This window comes from Camelina sativa, chromosome 20 (genome assembly GCF_030686135.1).
Source record: "Camelina sativa cultivar CO46 ecotype springtype chromosome 20, ASM3068613v1".
Lineage (NCBI taxonomy): Eukaryota > Viridiplantae > Streptophyta > Magnoliopsida > Brassicales > Brassicaceae > Camelina > Camelina sativa.
Genome location: NC_141899.1, coordinates 20,712,080 through 20,732,229, shown reverse-complemented (window position 1 = coordinate 20,732,229; position 20,150 = coordinate 20,712,080). Strand labels below are relative to the sequence as shown.

Here is a 20,150-nt window from a genome sequence, read left to right as displayed (position 1 = left end):
TTTAAAACATTTATCTAAATCTAGGAACCCTGTTTGTCTAGCCTCGATTGGGTAATGGATTGTTAGTGCCTCAATATCTTATAGAATCAGCTTTTTTCTTCGTTTTGTGATGGTTGACTTCGTGAAGCTATAAATACTCCACTCTGCTTAAGATCTGACATTTTCTTACATACGCTTATCAACGTGATTGCTAAGTGAAAAGGAGTGGAACTTCATGTATTCTTGTATGCTCAAGGTCATACTGATTTGGATCATTTGCAATTTTTCTGTTGGCAAGTATCTTTCTGAGATACTTGCAGAACGTCACAAGCTTACGCCATACTGTTATAATTAGAGTTTCTTTTCTTCTTCGTAAGATCTACTATAATTTTTTGTTTCTTGCGTCAGAACTAGGACTTTTATAGTGGAGAATACAAGTTCTTTAGTGGAGATGGTCTTAGTTTACTGATTTTTATTGGTTATAATAGATATTATATTCATAATAAATTAGAATTGGTTTGGTATATCTTCCTTCCGCTATGCATATTGGTTTGTTGTTGGTTTATTTTTGGGTGTAATTAAATATAATAGAGTATTTAATTCTATTATTTTTAAAACGCGTCTGGTAGTTTCATTGAATCATTATCCTGAATTTAGTACCAGACTTAAAGGAACTATAATGAATAAACCACAAAAATGTAATAGATATTTTGGTCACTGAAATGTGTCTACGAATGTGGGTACTTAACATGCTCTTTATTTTTTGAATTTTAGCACTAAATATCATCGTTTTCTGAAAAGTCAAACTAATTTTGATGGTGATTAAACATACTACTTCACAAAATAAAAATAAAAATTGCCCACATTTTTGGGTGGCAAATATGATGATAAGAATAAGATATTTTGTGAAAAAACAAACTCTAGTTAATTTGCCCACATCTTTGGTTGTACCTGATTAATTGTTTTATTATATTTCAAAAAAACTAATTATTTTATTTCGAAAAAACTAAACTTCTTCAATAAAACTAAAATTGATATGCTATGATGCACAAATACATTTCTTAATAATCAAAATAAGATAAATGCATTCAGGTAGAACCCTTAACCAACAACAATTAACTGAAAAAAAATAAAAATAAAGACAACATTAAATATTTTTTTCTGAAATGAAGAAAATAAAACTCATAAATTCAGACAACTGAAAACTACAGTAAAAATATGCTTCTTTTAATTAAAGATTATTGTTAATGTATGAAGCATAAACACTGGTAGTAGAGGTGGTAGAGGAGGTGATGGAAGGCATGTGATTGGTGATGGCAAGATCACCAGTTGGTTGTTGGTGATAGTTGTAGTGGTTTCCATCTATCAAAGGAATTCTAGCATGTCCTCCATCATAACCCACATTTTGTGCCAACATCATATCATTAAATGAGTTTTCTTGATTCAGATACTGATTGGAATTCAGATCTATATTCAAATTCATGTTATGATTTAAATGAAAATTCAAATCATGATTCCAAGTCATGTTATTGTAGACTCTTTGAATATGACCATAAAAATCATGCGAAGTATGATATTGAACCGGTTCTTGCAGATTTTGATTCATATTCATATTTTGGTATGGAATATGAGCACAAAACTCTCTAGCAGCACTTACCGCGGCTGTATTCACACCAACAGCAAAATCTGCAACAGCAGAAGGATCTATATCCGCAACTCCAATAGGAAGAGGAGAGAAAGAAGAAGACTCACCATTTTCTAAATGAATTTGCATCCTTTGAGTAAGCTGATTGATATTGATCAATATAGCGATGCAAATCGTGAAGGTCACTTGCACCATAATGATACTCCGACATCTTTCCTTCAAGACAATCAAACATAAATCGTTTAACTTGTAACTCCCGATTCTCAACAGCCAGCTTGTCTACTTGCTCTTTGATTTTGGTAATCTGCTCCCGCAAATACGTTTCTTGATCCATCATCTTTTTGTTTCTTGTTTCCATCGGCATCTCCATAAACTTCATTGCCACCTCTTGTGCACCTTCCTTTGACGGCCAAACCTCTGGTACCGACATATACGGACTGTAGATGACCCCACAAGCTTGGACACCACAAAGAGTTGTCAACTCGTGAAGTTTCTTCGTTATCCCTTTCTTCCTCTTCATGAATGTTTTTTTTCTTGATCTCTCATTGGCTATCAAAGATAATTTCAATTTCCTCATTATCTTTTTTCTTTTATTTTGTATGGTTTGTCTAGTTTGTTGGCACAAAGACTGTTTATATAGCAACGAAAGGGTTTCCCTATTCATTAGGTTTCTTATCACTAAGTCCAAATTAGAGGCAATAAATCTTTTATCAATTTACTATGTGTTTATCTATATATAGATCCTTATATTTCTGTGTGTAATTGGTGCATTATTATTAGCTTATTACTTAATATAATATAATATATATATACATATAAGTTATTTTTATTATTAAAACTAATTTTATCTAGCTTAATTTGTTCGTAGATTGTTAAATTTGGAAGAATTTTGTCCAAAAAAAAGAAAGAACATATCTAGAACGTGCGGTTAGTAATATAAGAATACTTTTGTGAATAAAATTTGAAATATAGAAAAAAATATATTAGATATAATACCTTTAGAGGCGTTATGCCAGCTATTTTTTATCTAAAAATACTTTTTATTAGCTAATTATTAGAAGTAATATAGCAGGTTTGAAAATATTTCATTTTGAAAGAATTACTAAGTAGTGCATATATTTTGGTTTATTACTAGACTAGCACATATAAAGTGTTACTTACTAGAATAGTACTAATTTGTTGTAAAAAGACTTTAAACCATGTATTAATTTCGTAACTACAAAAGTGTCATTTTCATTTATAAATGGAAAAAATAATTAATAATAAAAACACAATGAAACATTAAACCCTAAACAACAATAGAAACCAAGGAGTCGTTTGTGTCGTTTGAACCGGAGTAGTGATTCAAGTGGCTTTTGTCAACAATTCTGGTAGAATTAATTTAAGAAGATGTTATGTTCAATAAATTATGACGATTATGTTGTGGTATGATTTGGGAACTAAAGAACGAACTTGTTGATAGGTATCAAATCGACAATAACAATGGAGCGAGGCGAATTCTAAAAGATGTTGGCGAAGAGTAAAAGGATGTAATAAACAACGGAAGTGGGGAAGAAAAGGAAGAGTCCACTTGAAAGTTCCTGGGTCGACTGTGAAGTTTGTTGGTGGACAGCGAAGTTTCGGATTTTTTGAAATTTTTTTTGGGATTCATCGATCAAGAGGTAATTTATGGGTCGGCCCTGGTTTTGTTCAGTAGAATAATTCTGTTTAATTTTAAAATCTTATCTATTTGTTGGTTTTGGGGATGGGTGTCGATCGACACCAAAGGAAGTGTCGATCGACACCATCAATTTTTGGTTCGACCATATTGATTTAAATTGTCGATTTGGTTTGGTTTGATTTAAGTGAAACCTTAAAATGGGGTTATTTAAGTGGAAAGTCGACCTAGGTCGTGGTTTCAGTGTTGTTTAAGTGGAGAGAAACAGAGAGCAAGAGAGCGTTCTTGGGAGATTTTGGAGTTTTGGTGCTTTTCCTTGGAGATCTTTCTGTGGGAGTGAAGATCCAGGGCTTGAGACGTAATATAAGGTTGCTTGGGTGTTGGACTCGTCAGTTTGGGTCAGAAACTTTCTACAAAAGAGGTGAGTGCATGACCATGGCTGATCTAAGCCTGAGATTACCTTTGTCTTGCTTGTTATGTGATGTTGTGGTGTTTTTCTTGCTTGTTATGATTGCTATAGGGTTCTTACGGTTTCATCTGACTTTTGGTCAAGTTATGGACATATAGGAGGTGAAGAGGAGCGAGATTCGACTCTTGGCTTCGATCAGATCGCATCTGCGGAGTTAGTGTCGATTGACACCATGGAGCAGTATTGATCGACACTGAGGGGTAGTGTCGGTCGACACCAATAGCCCCTGTCAATCGACACTTGGCTGGTATCGGTCGACACCTCCCTTTTCAGTTGGCAGATGATACTTGTTTCCCTGGCTTGTTATGTTTGTTTGATAATTGTTTGACATTGGAATCTCAGTTGCTTGTGTGTGTAGCCCAATAGATGGGAGGATTGCATCACTGAGTGTTTATGACAATACTCTAGCATCTCAATTTGTGTTTGTGGTGCAGGTAAAGGCAAAGTGTGATCCTGGAATCAAGGCAATGAAGAGGAGGATGTTCTAGTGGCTCGATTGGTTGTTGTTTGGCTTCTGTAGGTTGCTAGAGTTGAATCCTTAGAAAGTTGTCTAAGATTGTTGGTTCTTTGTTTTATGTTGGATTGGTTTGTTGGTTTATTTGTTATGGAATTAATGTTGGATATTTGGTTATTGGTTAATTCATTGGTTTAATGGTATCGTTTATGTTATCCGCTGTTGTTTGATTTGGGTTAGGATGTTAGTGACTATGAGATCACTAGATTATTAGTTATTAATATTAGAAAAAGGGTTAGGTCGTTTCAATAACACTGAGAAGTGATAAGAAGTTGTCAACTCAATAGCTCAATAGGGACATTGAACCTAAAGAAGGGGAGGTTGTGGTTGAGATTGAAGTTGAAGATGAGTTGATAGAGCAAGATTATGGTAAAGACATAGAAGCTGAAGAGGTTGTGGTTGACAAAGGAAAGAGTAAAGTGGTGGAGGATCCTAAGCAGGACAAGATCATTGATGGAGTTTCCAAGAAGAGTCAAATGGCTGCCAAAGAGACTCTATTTGTGCCTCCACCTTATGAGCCAAGATTGTCATTTCCTGGTCGGTTTAAGAAACAACAAGTGGACAAGTATAGAGCTATGTTTGATGCACAAATGAAAGATGTTGCTATTACAATGCCACTCATTGATGCATTCTTGCTGAACCCATCATACGACAAGTTCCTCATATTAACCCATGAGTGTAGTGCTATCATTCAAAACAAGATAGTAGCAAAGAAGCTTGATGATCCTGGTAGTTTCACTCTTCCTTGTTCATTGGGACCTTTATCTTTTAGCCATTGTTTATGTGATCTTGGGGCTAGTGTGAGCTTGATGCCTCTCTCGGTTGCCAAAAGATTAGGTTTCACTCGCTACAAAGAGTGTAGAATCTCCCTTGTTCTTGCGGATAGGTCAGTTAGAACCCCGATAGGACTGCTTGAAGACTTACCTGTCATGGTAGGGAATTTTGAGATTCCAACTGACTTTGTTGAATTAGAAATGTATGAAGAACCAAAGGACCCGCTCATCTTGGGACGCCCATTTCTAAGAACCGTAGGAGCTATGATTGATGTGAAAAGAGGAAAGATTCATTTGAATTTAGGAAAGGAAGCCCTGTGTTTTGACATCAACAAGGTGATGAGGAAGCCTAAAATTAAAAGACAAGCTTTCTACATTGAAGAAAGGGATGTTTTGGCTGATAAGCTTTTGGAAGAGTTAGCCATAGAAGATGAGCCCCAAAACACTTTGACTGTTAAACAAGGAGAGTTTGGGTTACTAAAGGAAGATAGTGAAGGGTATGAGAAGATTCTTGACTCTCGCAAGCCTTCTAGTGATAATGGAAGCTTCCTTGAGTTGAAAGGGCAAGTGGTGAACTCAGTTGAATGGGACTCAAATGATGATTTGAGTGAGCTTAAAGCACCCAAGATTGATTTTAAACCACTTCCTAAAGGGCTAAGGTATGATTTTCTTGGAACAAAACTCTACTTATCCTGTTATTATCAATGAAGAACTTAGTGAACTATAAACTGTTACTCTCCTAGGTAAATTAAAGAACTAAAGGAGAGCTATTGGTTTTTCACTAGATGATATTAAAGGAATCTTTGAATCTCTTTGCATGCATAGGATACATTTAGATGATGAATCAATGACTTCCATTGAACCACAAAGATTGTTAAATCTTAAACAAAGAGATCTAGTGAGGAAAGAGATTCTAAAGCTCCTTGATACGGGTATCATATATCCTATATCGGATAGTACATGGGTTTCACCGGTACATGTGGTACCCTAGAAAGGAGGAGTCACTGTTCTTAAGAATGATAAAGATGAGTTAATTCCTACAAGGATTATAATTGGACATCACATGTGTATTGATTATAGAAAAGTTAATGCCGCCTCTAGAATATCACTTTCCTTTACTGTTTATCGATCAAATGTTAGAACGGTTAGCAAACCATAGTCATTATTGCTTTTTAGACGGTTACTCAGGATTCTTTCGTATATCGATATTTACATGTCCCGGTACCTTCATATATCGAAGAATGCTGTTTGGACTATGTAATGCACCCGCTACTTTCCAACGGTGTATGATGTCCATTTTCTCGGATCTCATTGAAAATGTTGTTGAAGTATTCATGGATGACTTCTTTGTATATGAAGATTCTTTTTTTCTTGCCTCTCTAATCTTTGCAGGGTTTTAAAGAGATGTGAAGAAACCAATTTGGTTTCGAATTGGAGAAGTGTCACTTCATGGTGAAAGAAGGGATTTTGTTGGGACACAAGATTTCAGAGAAGGGCATTGAGGTTGATAGAGCTAAGATTGATGTGATGACCAATCTAGCACCACCAAATTCAGCAAGGAAATGAGAAGCTTCTTGGACCATGCTGGGTTTTATAGAAGGTTTATAAAAGACTTCTCAAAGATTGCTAGGCCTCTTACAAGGTTGTTGTGTAAATATGTTGCATTTGAGTTTGATGAGGAGTGTCTACAAGCTTTCAAGAAGATAAATGAAGAGTTGGTTAGTGCTCCAATAGTTCAAGCTCCAGATTGATATTGAACTATTGGAGCACTAACCAACTCTTTCTTTATATGGAACACTCTCCAAATCTAGTTTACCATTTGAATATCAATGCCTTTCTTGTCTTTAATCTCCAAATCTCCAAATCTGGAGTTGGTTAGTGCTCCAATAGTTCAAGCTCTAGATTGGAGTTCAAGCTCAAGAGTTGGATATTGTTGCTTGAAGAGTTTGATTTGGAGATTAAAGACAAGAAAGGCATTGAGAATTGAGTAGCTTTTCATCTATCTAGATTGAGGATTGACAATGAGATTCCAATCAATGATTCACTTCTGGAATAGCAGCTAATGGCAATTCAACTTCTAGATAAGAGCCATGAGACTTGAAAAAAGCTTGTAGAGGTCATAAGTTTAGAAGAGAATAGTCCTTCGTATGCAGATTATGTTAACTACCTAGCTTGTGGTCTTTAGCCACCAAACTTAGTGGGATATGCTAGAAAAAAGTTATTTAAGGACATCAATAACTACTACTAGGATGCACCTTATCTCTTCGCTTTTTGTAGGACAAAATTTATAGAAGATGTGTTTCTAAAGAAGAGATAGAAGGGTAGTAGAACTTTGTCATGGAGCAGCCTATGGGGGTCACTTCACCACATTCAAGACAGTTACAAAAATCCTTCAAGCTGGTTTGTGGTGGCCAAAAATGTTCAAGGACACTAAAGAGATTATCTCCAAGTGTGATTTATGTCAAAGAAAGGGAAACATCAGAGATTATCTTGAAGTTGAAGTGTTTGATGTATGGGGTATAGACATCATGGGACCATTCCCTTCTTCATATGGTAATAACTACATACTTGTGGCTGTTGATTATGTCTCTAAATGGGTAGAAGCCATAGCTAGTCCTACTAATGATGCAAATGTGGTGTTGAAGTTGTTTAAGACAATCATCTTTCCAAGGTTTGGTATTCCAAGAGTGGTCATAAGTGATGGAGGAAGACACTTGATCAAGAAGGTCTTTGAGATTCTTCTCAAGAAGCATGGAGTGAAGCATAAGGTTGCTACTCCTTACCATCCTCAAATTAGTGGTCGATTTGAAGTTTCCAACAGGGAAATCAAGGCAATTCTTTTGAAAACAGTAGGTATCACAAGGAAGGATTGGACAAAGAAGTTGGATGATGCTCTACGGGCACACTTATATCATGGTTAAAAACCGTAAAAGCCATGATATATCAACTCCCCCAGGCTTAGCTTTTGCATGCCTTCAAGCAAAACAGAAACTTAGACCTGTGAAAGACGTTTGAAAACATATGAACTCACTCAACTGCAAGAAACTGATCTTCACACTCTTCATCGCCTTGACTCTCAAGAATTTACTTCATACTATTTGTCAATAAAAAGCATCAACATTCCTTACTCAAATCCCACAATCCTCTGGAGTCTCTAGTTTCGCCATTGTAATCTCATTAAATAAATTAAAGCAAATAAAAGCGAGTTCTTACCTTGGGAATATCGATCAGCGGCATATGGTCTATCTTCTTGCCAAGACATTCTTCATACATCTCTTTTCCTATCTCTTTTCTCACTTACAAGGGGTTCATTTTTCTCTAATTTTCTAGAGTATCATTTTACTTTTTTTATCAAACAATTTTTTATAGAAGTATGCACAGGTTTACGCTACATCCCTCAGCTCACTTATATCCTTCTTCTTTTTTTGTTTCTCCATTTTTTTCTGATCTTTCTCTTTTGTTTTAGAGTACTGAAGGGAAGAGAGAGGGGAGACGTATTTTGAAAACTTGCACTGTCTTGTATGGCCCAAAGAAGAAGTCTAGTCCACTGATTTCCAACTCCCAAAGTAAGAGATTAAGTCCAGTTAAAATCTTGATAAAAATTGAGAAAACTTTAATTTAACCAGATATCCATTGAATAAGGCTTTCGGGATTGTTCATACAGCTCATAGTCTTTTCCACACTTCGGTTCTGAGGTCAAACTTAATCAAGAGTCATTAGAGTGTTAGCCAAAGAACAGAAACTGTTAGTTAAATATCATAATTCCCAAAAGAAAATTTTGAAAAATTTGACTCAATAAAAACAAAATACGGTTTTGACTGACACAATAGAAACAAAAACATAGTTAGTAGTTAGTAGACACCTCCCCCAGACTTAAACAACACTGTCTCCAGTGTTATCAAGAAAGAGAGAAGCAAAGTTAAAAAAAAAAAGTATTGAAAATTGTAATGAAAAGATGAACTGGTTACAGGTTACCCATGGGTCGACCAATGTTATTCTGTGAAGTTCACAGTGTCGACCGACGCCATGAAGGTGTGGATTGACACCCTCTGCGGACAGAAACATGATCGAAAATCCTTTGTTAGTTGCAGTTAGATTGTGTTGGTAAGTAATCCTTGGATGATTACTCTATTAAAGAAGCACTCAAACACAAGTTAAAAGCAACATGATAGATAGATATTTCATTAGTTTCATACAAATCCAAACTCAAACTGACTCAATGCAAGAAGAAAAATGACTCAACCTAAAAAGGAAAAAGATAAAGAAAACCATGATTAGAAGCTAGGCATTATCAGCACCTGGACCGGCAGGAGGGGATGGTGATATGCGCCTAGTAGGACAAATGCAGCCTGAAACAATCTTTTTATGGTGGTGGATATGGATGTTTGGTGAGTGATGGAATGATGATGAGATATGAATGATGAACAGGTGGGTGTAAGGTGTTTCAATTACCCTTATGATGTTGTAGTATAAGAGATGTCAATCCTAAATGAGTGTTTGCAAGCAATCAGGATGTGCATAAATGTCTAAGTCAAGCCAAATATGAAGGATGTTTGTCACTAACAACCTATTGATGAAATGTAAAATGCAGAAAGTAAAAGCTACTAAGATAGATGCTAAATGTAAAGAAAACAGACTAATCAAAGCTATGATGAAACAAGAACAGAAATAGAAGCTATGGTAATGCAAGTAATGAACTAATGCAAGGCAAGTAATGAAAAGGATACTAAGTGAATGCAACAGAAATGCAACTAAAATGAAACATGAGTTGAGACAAGACAAATACAAAGCATAAACAAGAATTCTGGGGATGAGCTTGAGCAAGCACTCGATCGAGTGTAGATCGAGTACAGGGTCGAGCTGGACAAACGCGAGAAACATAGCAATGCAAGCAAAACAGAGCAATACAAAAGCGAATCAAACAACGATCAAACAATAGGATTTAAGCTAGGAAATCAATAAACAAGGAAGGTCTTAGGGATGAATTCATGGGCTGGACTTTAGATTGTGGTTATCTAACTTAATCAACAAACCTCAACCAATATGAGCTAATCTCTAGACAATGATCTCCAAGAACATGTTAATCTACTTTCATGATAGAAACAATCAAGCTCATATATTTCTAGGCTTGTTCTCACAAAGCAAATAACTTATACAAGCAAGCATTAAGCAACAGATCATTTATAGTCAATAATCAAACAAGACATCTAATCTCTTAGCATGCCTAATGAAAATCTCTAGATCTAGCCTTATCTTTGCACCTTAGACATTGGTGTGATGCTAAGAGGCTTGAGATCAAACCCTACCCTCTCGGTTATAGGATCATCATTAGGAATATCTAGCCTAGAAGAGATCTACAACAATCAAGCTTGACCAAATCAAACAACCACAACATCCATCCAGCCTAAACCATCCCTAAGAGCTAAGGAAACTACTCACAATCACACATGATGAACAACAAAGTCATAAACCCAAAAAATACCGAAACTTGCATCAATATAAAGATAAAGCAAAGATCTACAATATTGAAGAAGGAATCAAACTCGAATTCTCAATATTTTGAAAGTTATGAAACCAACAAATCTGAGGAATCTCTTGTTTTTCTCCTTCAAGGAGGTACAAGATCTAAGAAAATAAAAGTGCAAAAAGCAATAATTCCCAAAAGGGTAAATACTAGGTTTTAGAATATCTAAAAAGCTGGACTCTTTGGTGGCTGTAGGCCTTATATAGAAAAAGGAGTGGAAGCCCTAAAAATGCTAAAAGACAAAGTAGCTAGGCGGCTTGGTCAGCTCGACCTGGTGCTCGGTCGAGTTGGCTTTTCTTCAGCTCCTTCCACTCGGTCGAGTCCTTCTCCGCACACGGTCGAGTGTCTGGTCGAGTGGGCGGTCAAGTGGAACTCCGGACCTTGGTTCTTCAGCTCTAACTTCCTTGCTTTCTCCTCTTGATAGCTTCAATCCTCTTAGCATTGCTTCCATGCTCCTTAGGTTCCAAAATCACCTGTTTATGCAAGAAAAGATGCAAATGCAATGCAACTATACTCTAATGCATGACAGTCCTAAAGCTATGCAATAATGGATAGCAAAAGATGCAAAAGATGTGAATATACTAAGGGAAAACAGGGTAAAATATATGAACATCAACACCCCCAAACTTAGTCTTTGCTTGCCCTCAAGCAAATAATCAAGACATAGAAGGTAGGTGAGGTTTAAAAGTGGGATCTCAGCTCCTAAAGCTTGCCAATAAACCAGCTAGAATCAATGTCCAAGTTACTAATACTATGATGCAAGTTGAATGAGCTGTACTTAAAGATTTTAGACAAGCCTATCACAACCTTTACTGATTTGAGCCTCAGATGTCCACATGCATTCAAATCAACCATTTCCTTTAACATTCATTAATCAAGAATATGAATCAGTTCGATGCTATGCTTAAACTCATTTGGCTTGGAGATAAAGGTTTTGAGACAATGATGGTCTCTTTTTTAGAGTGGGGCTTATCAATATCAAGGTTCTCTCATAAAAAATGGATTGAGCTTTAGAAGAATGCTAAAGGTAAGAACACTTAGACACATACAAGAACAAAACCTTGTCTACCCAAAAGGCACCCAAAGTGTTTATCCTATCAATCTAAACCCAAATGATCCTAGTGTTACCCTTTAACTTCTTCACTTCTCTTTCACCCTTTTCTCTTTTGATTTAAAAGTCTTAGGAGAGGTTTCTTATTTGATCTTTCTAGTGGAATGGGGGATTCTTACTTATTTGCTATGGTTCTCTTTTCTTCTTATTCTTAAGACATACAAGCATTTTGCTAGACTCTTCTTTTCTTTCTTTTCTTTTCTTTAACTAGAACCACATTTAAACAATCTCATACTTCCCATCCTTTCACTAGACTTTGATTTTACACACTCTCGTCTTAAAGACTCTACCTTTTTCTTTCTCTTTTTCCTCTTTTCTTTTCAAAACAGCCAAGTCCCAAACCCAACAAGTGAACCACCTAGTCCTATCTAGTTTGAAAAATGCAAACTAGAACTAGACAAGACTTTACTCTTGTCAGTTCAAACCTAACACTTTCTACCAAGCTCAATCCCAAAAATAGGCCTCACACACACAAGAATAAACATGGCTTGAAAGAAGGGTTGGTTAATGGGTAGGAAAACTGATTTTAATGGTTTAATCAGCTACTTGGATCAACAAGAGTGGTAAAAAGGAGAAAGATGATCCAAATATGTATATGGTATCCATGAGTTTAAAGCAATGCACAAGTTGATAATTGAAAGTCAATATTAGGTTCTTATAGATAGGAAATGGCATCAAATCACAACATGCTTCAATTTAGACAAAATACAATGCAGGAATTCAAGGCTTGGTTCAATCTTATGCTTCTAACTACTCAACTAGCATCAAAGTACTATTAACTTGGGCATTGATCCTAGTTTGGTGAATCTAGCAAGCTAACAAGGCAAAACTCATCATAGATATCTAATGCAAATAATTGACAGTCCTACATGAAACATGCTAAACAAGATCCTAATATGCAATGCAACTACATGAACACTTTTTTTTTATAAAGATTTTTGCAAAAAATTTTCAAATTTTTAGGGTTTTTCTATGCCTTAGATGCTATGCAAATACTAACATGATTATGCTAAAAATTTGCTCCTTCTTGAATGGTGGTGAGGTCTTGGTTAGGTAGGATAAACTATTTTTTCCCAACTGTTGGAAGCTCAAAGTTGAAAATGTGATTTCCTTGATGTATCTCCTTGGCTAGTATGAGAGTAGAGGTGAGATAGCTTGAATCAATCCATCTTGGCAAGACCTTCTCTCCTCTAAGTGGGACCTTAGCAGCTTGTAGTATTGGAGTGATGATCCCTCCAATGGTTAGGGCTCCTCTTGAACCTTTGTTTTTGTAGCTTGCCTACCCAACTTCTCAAATATATCATGTGGTCAATGAGCACCATTGCAAGATCAGTCTCCACAGTGCTCCCAAGAATGATGGTTCCATCTCTTGCCTTAAGGATGATTCCATTGAGAGCCATATCAATCATCTTGAGCTCACCCTCATTGAGATTTCCAGTTTCCTTCCTAGCAAAGAAGGTGTTTGCTAAGGCCTTGTGGAAGTACCTTAGGACTGGGCTTCTTATCTTGGAACTCTTGGTCTTGGAGGATGAGTAAGTGATGTTGTCTCCAATGGTTTCCCAAACAGCAAAGAGCTCTTCTCTTGGTATCCTCAAGCTCCTATTACTCCCAACTTCAAAGCCAAAGATTTTGGCTATCTTCTTCATTGGAAGCTCATAGTTCTTCCCCTTGATAGTAAAGGCAATATGACCAGCTCCCAACTCATCATCCTTCCTTATGTAGGTGTGCAACTTGACTGTGGCTAGAAACTCACAGCTTTCTTCCTTATAACCCTCCATGCAAAGCCCCATGAACTTGGTTAGGCTGCTCTTCTCAAAAAGATATTCCACATCTTCATCAATGCCTAGCTTCTCCATGGTTTCTTTGTGTGGGTATCTAGTCCCCAAGAACTGCATTATCATGAAGGCTTAATAAAGTTCCCTCTTAGTCAAACCACAAGATTCTGCTTCTCCATCATCCTCTCCTTCTTCTTCTTCATCTTCTTCCTCACTCTCACTTTCATCCTCCTCTTGTGGAGTTTCAACTGCTGGCCTCTTGCCTTTGGCTTTGTTTCTCCTCATGATCTCCCTAAGAGTTGGCTCCCTTTCTTCTTCACTTTCAGCTCTCTCAGGATCTTCCTCAGCTGACTGATTTCTTGAACTTGGAATCCGACTCGATCGGCTACTCGGACTACCACTCGGTCGAATGCATGCTCGAGTGGGTGGTCGAGTGGTTCTTCCAGTTTCTCCTTTTGATTCAAGACGAGCATCACAACGATCTAGGGAGCTTTCAGCCGCTTGTTGAGACTTCCTAGTAATCCTTGAAGATATTTTCGAATAGAACTGAGAGGAATAGACTCAAAGCTTAAAGTTAATAGGTTAGTGACCCAAAAACTAAAAGAGCTAAGCTTGAGCAAAAAGATGAACTTTGAGAGAGATTTTGAACTTGATTTTAACTTGTTTTTAAGCAAATGAGAGAGTGTGAGAGCTATATGATCGAATCAAGCTCTATTTAAAGAAGCTAAGGGGACAAGGAGACAAGAGTGGAGCGTCCATACCATTCAAATTTGAAATGGGAATCTTTGACCTGCTTTTTGCTGCCACTCGACCCCACACTCGACCGCACGTGGTCGAGCTCCTTGACTAAAGTTTGAAAATTCAAAATTTTCTTCTTTTTCTTCCCTCCACTCGATCATTCTAGAGAAATGGGAATCGAGTGGGCCTTGGTTTCTTTTCAGCTCGGTCGAGTATCTCTCGTGGTCCGGTCGAGTGGGCTTGCGAATCTACTTCCCCAAATCCAAATCTCTCCATACCCATCTACACTTTCATTGAAAGGCCTGTCCAACACAAACATAAAATAAAACACATCAAAACTACAAGGAAAATAAAGCATATTTACAAAGGATACCTTAGGGACTTCCTCCCTAGTGAGCTTGTTTAGAGTCACTAAGCTTGACTTTGGTTGCCTTTTCAGGCTTGGTTTGGATACCAAGGAGGTGATGAAATCCTCCCTGGCACCTCTTGATCACTGTGAAGTTGACCCTTGATCACTTCACCCTTAACACACAAACCATATTTCTTCTTGATTTTGAGTCTTGGTCTTGCCTTCTTCAAAGACCTCTTGCTCAGCTTAACTTGGAGATCCTTCACCATACCAGTCAACTCTTGAACTGAACCCTTAAGATTTTCCACTGAATCCTCTTGAAGTGAGAGCTTAGCCTTTGGAGTTGCCTCATCACTTAAGCCTTCATGACTACCTTTGTCCATGATAGTAAAAGGTTGATCATCAATGGTAGGAAGGTTGGTTGGGTTATAGATGTTAAACTTCATGGTTATCCCCTTAGCAATGTTCAAGGTCACAAGACCTTCCTTAACATCTATAACAGCTCCAACAGTGGCTAAGAATGGCCTCCCTAGAATGATAGGATCTTCAGGCTCCTTATCCATCTCTAGAACCACAAAGTCTGTATGAGTCCTTGCTTTTCCTATCTTGACTGGAATATTCTCCAACTTGCAACCACATCTCTGTTTGATCCATCAGCTAGACATATATGAAGGTTGGTGGACTTGAACTCAGTGTGCCCAAGCTTTTGTGCTATAGAGTAAGGCATCACACTGATAGATGCTCCCAAGTCACATAAGCACTGGTTGTAGTGAAGATAGCTAAGTGAGCAAGGCAGATAGAATGGACCTGGATCCTTAAGCTTAATTGGGATGATAACTCCTCCAAGGTCTTCAAGATCCTTCTCATCTTGAACATGAGCCTTCTTCTTTGACAATTCAAGCAAAAAATCCTTATAGAGAGGATATGGATCATACTGTTCCAAGGCAGGTCCTCTCTCTTCTTCTTGGTACGCAATGATAACCTCTTTTATGGCCATCACTTCCTCTTGTTTCTCAATCACAACCTCTTCCTTCAAAGCTTTCACTTCCTCTTGTTGCAAAGCCATCATTTCTTTTCTCTCAATGATTTCCCTTAATTCCTTAAGCTTCTGTGCCTTGAAACGTCCTGGGAATGGTAGAGGCGGTTTGTAAGCAGGAGGAATGTACTTAGCAGGCTTGACAGCTTCTGATCCTTTGGCTCGATCGACCACTCGATTAGGCACTCGATCGAGTGCTGGCTCGAGCACCTGGTCGAGTGCAATACTGGATTCAGTCTGCTTTGCACAAACTTCAGTCTGAACTTCAAGAAATGACCAATCCTCCCCATCTTGAACATCACTGTCCTCAGTGACTGCTTCATCAAAGATATGAATGGCTTTGGCAGTGAACTCCCTTGGGTTTTGAACTGCTTTTCCAGGGAGTTGGTTGGGCTTAGGAGCTGAAGTAGAGGCAAGGTTGCTCTCCACAAACTTCACTCTAGAGTTGAGACCCTCAAACTTCATGTTCAGATCATTGTACTGGGATGTGAGCCTTTGGTTCAACTCAGCAAACTGTTTGGCCTCCTCAATCTTGCCATTGGCTTGTCCAATCAACATTTGCTGCATCATTGCTCTTAAGTCTTTTGCCTGGCCTTGGTTAGTCTGAAACCCTGGTGGGGGACACAATTGGGGCTGGAACACTTGATGTTGTTGCTTGGGTGCATAGTTGTTTTGCTGTTGAGGCTGTTGAGGTGGATAGACTTGGTCTTGTGGATTGGCCACATTAGTGCTTCTATAGGAGAGGTTGTTGTTCTTGAACCCTCCTCCTTGGTTGTAGCCTTTGAATCCACCCTGGTTTTGCATATAACGGAGCTCAGCAAATTTCCTATCTCCTTCTTGAACTGGAACCTCTTCTTCACCAATGAAGTGAATGGACTTTTGTTGGCTAAGGAGGATCTTGTCAAGCTTCTCATTGACCATCTTCAAATCCTTCTTGTACTTGTCCTCTTGATCAGTGGAGGTGGACCTTATTGTTCTGTCAAAGTCCTCATTGTAATTGCCATCTGACTGAGCAAGATTTTCAACCAATTCCTATCCTTCTTCCACATTCTTGTTGAGGAAGTTGCCAGTTGAGGCTGTATCAAGAAGCATTCTGATCTTGGGAAGCACTCCTCTATACAAAGTACTTAGGAGGGACTCATTGCTGAAGCCATGGTGAGGACACTGAGTCTGGAATCCTTTAAACCTCTCCCAAGCTTCACAAAAGCTCTCATTATTCCTTTGAGCAAACCCATAAATTTCATTCCTCAATCTAGCAGTCCTAGCATTGGAGAAGAACTTGGCCAAGAAAGCCTTCTTGCAAGCATCCCATGTGGTGATTGCTCCAGTTGGAAGTGTCTTCTTCCAGAGATGAGCTTTGTCTCCAAGTGAGAAAGGGAACAGCCTAAGCTTGAAGTCATCTTCACTCACACCATTGATCTTGGTGAGACCACATATCCTATCAAACTCATCGAGGTGGTCTAGGGGATTTTCCATTGGCAACCCATAGAACTTGTTGGCTTGAATCATGGAGATCAATCCACTCTTGATCTCATAATTGTTGTTTGCTACTGTAGGAGGCACAATACCAGCTCTCTGGTTATGTGTGTTTGGTGCATCTCCAGCACCAATGTTTCTTGCCCTTGGAGCTTGTTGATCTTGTTGCTCCATTAGCACTTGTTGTTCTTGTTCCTGATAGATCCTTGTTCTCTGCTGTCTTAGGTCCCTTGGTGGTCGGTTGATGTGATCTAGGAGTCTCTGAAGATTGTGATGACCCTTTGACCTTGTTTGCATCAACAGGCGCGAGTACAGACTCGAACAGGCACTCGGTCGAGCTGATGTTCATATATTTTACCATGTTTTCCCTTAGTTTATTCACATCTTTTGCATCTTTTTCTATCCATTTTCACCATTATTGTGTAGCTTTAGGACTAATCATGCATTAGAGTGTAGTTGCATTGCATTTGCATCTTTCATGCATAAACAGGTGATTTTGGAGCTTAAGGAGCATGGAAGCAATGGAGAAGAGATGTGAAGCAATCATGAGGAGGAAACAAGGGAGTTAAGGCTGAAGAACCAAGATCCGGAGTCCAGCTCGACCAAGCACTCGACCGAGTGGGAGATGGACTCGACCGAGTGGAGTTACACAGAAGAAGCCAGCCCGACCTGTCACTCGACCGAGCACTGGTCGAGTTGACCGATTCGTGGACCACTTTGACTTTTCCCATTTTTAGGGCTTCCACTCCCCTTCCTATATAAGGCCTTGTACCTGCAGCCACCAAACAATCTAGATTTTCTAGTCCAGCTTTTCAGATATTCTAAACCTAGTTTTTACCTTTTTAGGAATATTATTCCTTTTGCATTTTTATTTCTTTTTTTGGATTTTGTACTTAGAAAAGAAGAATTTCCTCATACTTGTTGGTTGAATAACTTTCTAAGTATTGAGATTCTGAGTTTGATTTCTTCTTTAAAGTTGTAGATCTTTATCTTATCTATCTAATCATGCAAGTTTCAATATTTTCTGGGTTTTTGACTTTGTTCATCATGTCTTGTTGTGAGTAGTCTTCTTAGGATCTTGAGGATGGGTTAGGATGGATTGATCTTGTGGTATATCTGATTTGATCAAGCTTGATTGTTGTAGATCTCTTCTAGGCTAGATGTTCTTAATGCTGATCCTATATCTGAGAGGGTAGGATCTGATCTCAAGCTTTTTAGCATCACACCAATGTTTAAGAAGCATAGATAAGGCTAGATCTAGAGCTTACCATTAGGCTTGCTAAGAGATTAGAGGTCTTGTTTGGTTTGAGATGTATTGCTTAATGCCTGCTTGTGTAGATTCTTTTCATTGTGAGAGCAAGTCTAGGATTGCATGGGTTTGATTGTCTCTTGACCATGAGAGTGGGAGAGACTTGTCTTGGATTAATATGTCTAGAGGTTAGCTCATAGCATTGCTTGAGATTTGTTGATCAAGTTAGATTACCACAATGATTAGTTTATCCCATGAATCCATCCTCAGAATCCTACTTTGTTTATTGATTTTAAAGTCTCAATCTTGTTATTTGCTTGCTATTTGATCTGTGTTTGCTTTACTCTGTTTTTATTGCATTGCTCTGTTTTCCCGGATTTGTCTAGCTCGACCACTCACTCGACCTACACTCGGTCGAGTGCTGCTCGAGTTCATCGCCAGAACTCTTGTTTATGATTTGTGATTGTCTTGTTTCATTCCTGTTTAATTTCCATTGCATTTACTTAGCATCTAGTTCATTACTTGTCTTGCATTAGTTCATATCTAGAGTTTACAGTTTCTGTTTCTATTCTTAGTTCATAATCATTCTGTTTTATTTGCATCTAGTTCTTAGCTCTTGTAGTTTATTTTCTGCATTTTATCATTATCATCATAGGATTGTTAGTGACAAACATCCTTTCATATTTGTCTTAACTTAGATTCATATGCATATCTTGATTGTTCACAAGCACTCAGACTGGATTGACACCTCTTATACTGCAACTGCATAAGGGGAATTGAAACACCCATCATTCCATTCATATATCATCATTGCATACACCATCATTCACCACAACCAACAAATAACATGTTTCAATTTGGCGCCGTTGCCGGTTTGAGTTAGTTTTTGTGACATTTAGGATCCATATTAGTCTAAGATTAAGTTCTTTTATACATTTGTGAAGTTTCTGCACTTGAATCTTGTGTTTGGGGTTGAAGTTCCATTTCAGGTACCACTCGACCAGACACTCTTCTAAGGCATAGTGACAGTATCAACAAGTTGAACAAGGGTTTGGGATCCAAGAAGAAGAGGGTTGTTCAGCAACAACAAGAGGTTCAAGTAGCTATGGATCATCAGGATCAAGTTCAGAGACCAAGACATATTGGTGCTGGAGATGCACCCAACACACACAACCAAAGAGCTGGCATTGTGCCACCAACTGTTGCCAACAACAACTTTGAGATCAAGAGTGGATTGATCTCAATGATTCAGGCCAATAAGTTTCATGGATTGCCTATGGAGGATCCACTTGATCATCTTGATGAGTTTGACAGAATATGTGGTCTTACCAAGATCAATGGAGTAAGTGAAGATGGTTTCAAGCTGAGGTTGTTCCCTTTCTCTCTTGGGGACAAGGCTCATTTATGGGAGAAGACTCTGCCCACTGGTGCTATCACTACTTGGGACCAATGTAAGAAGGCTTTCTTGGCCAAATTCTTCTCCAATGCTAGGACTGCTAGATTGAGAAATGAGATCTCTGGATTTGCTCAAAGGAACTATAAGAGCTTTTGTGAAGCTTGGGAGAGATTCAAGGGCTACCAGACTCAATGCCCTCATCATGGTTTCAGTATGGAGTCATTGTTGAGCACATTGTATAGAGGAGTGCTTCCCAAGTTCAGAATGCTTCTTGACACAGCCTCCAATGGAAACTTCCTCAACAAGCATGTAGATGAAGGCTGGGAGTTAGTAGAGAATCTTGCTCAGTCAGATGGCAATTATAATGAAGATTATGAAAGGACCATACGGAGTTCCTCAACTGATCAAGAGGACAAGTACAAGAAGGATTTGAAGATGGTCAATGAGAAACTTGACAAG

General features: G+C 38.1%; 2 non-coding genes and 1 pseudogene across 3 annotated transcripts; 1 reads left to right on the top strand and 2 right to left on the bottom strand.

Annotated features, from left to right (window-relative positions):
• Positions 1 to 1,017: 1,017 nt before the first annotated feature.
• Positions 1,018 to 2,271, bottom strand: LOC147919220 (agamous-like MADS-box protein AGL36 pseudogene; annotated as a pseudogene). The gene has a single exon (XR_015594169.1). The product of XR_015594169.1 is annotated as an agamous-like MADS-box protein AGL36 pseudogene (transcript).
• Positions 2,272 to 16,717: 14,446 nt separating this feature from the next.
• Positions 16,718 to 16,824, top strand: LOC147919219 (small nucleolar RNA R71). The gene has a single exon (XR_015594256.1). It is a non-coding gene; the product is annotated as a small nucleolar RNA R71 (small nucleolar RNA).
• A 2,969-nt stretch (positions 16,825 to 19,793) lies between these two features.
• On the bottom strand, positions 19,794 to 19,900 carry LOC147919218 (small nucleolar RNA R71). The gene has a single exon (XR_015594367.1). It is a non-coding gene; the product is annotated as a small nucleolar RNA R71 (small nucleolar RNA).
• Positions 19,901 to 20,150: the final 250 nt, after the last annotated feature.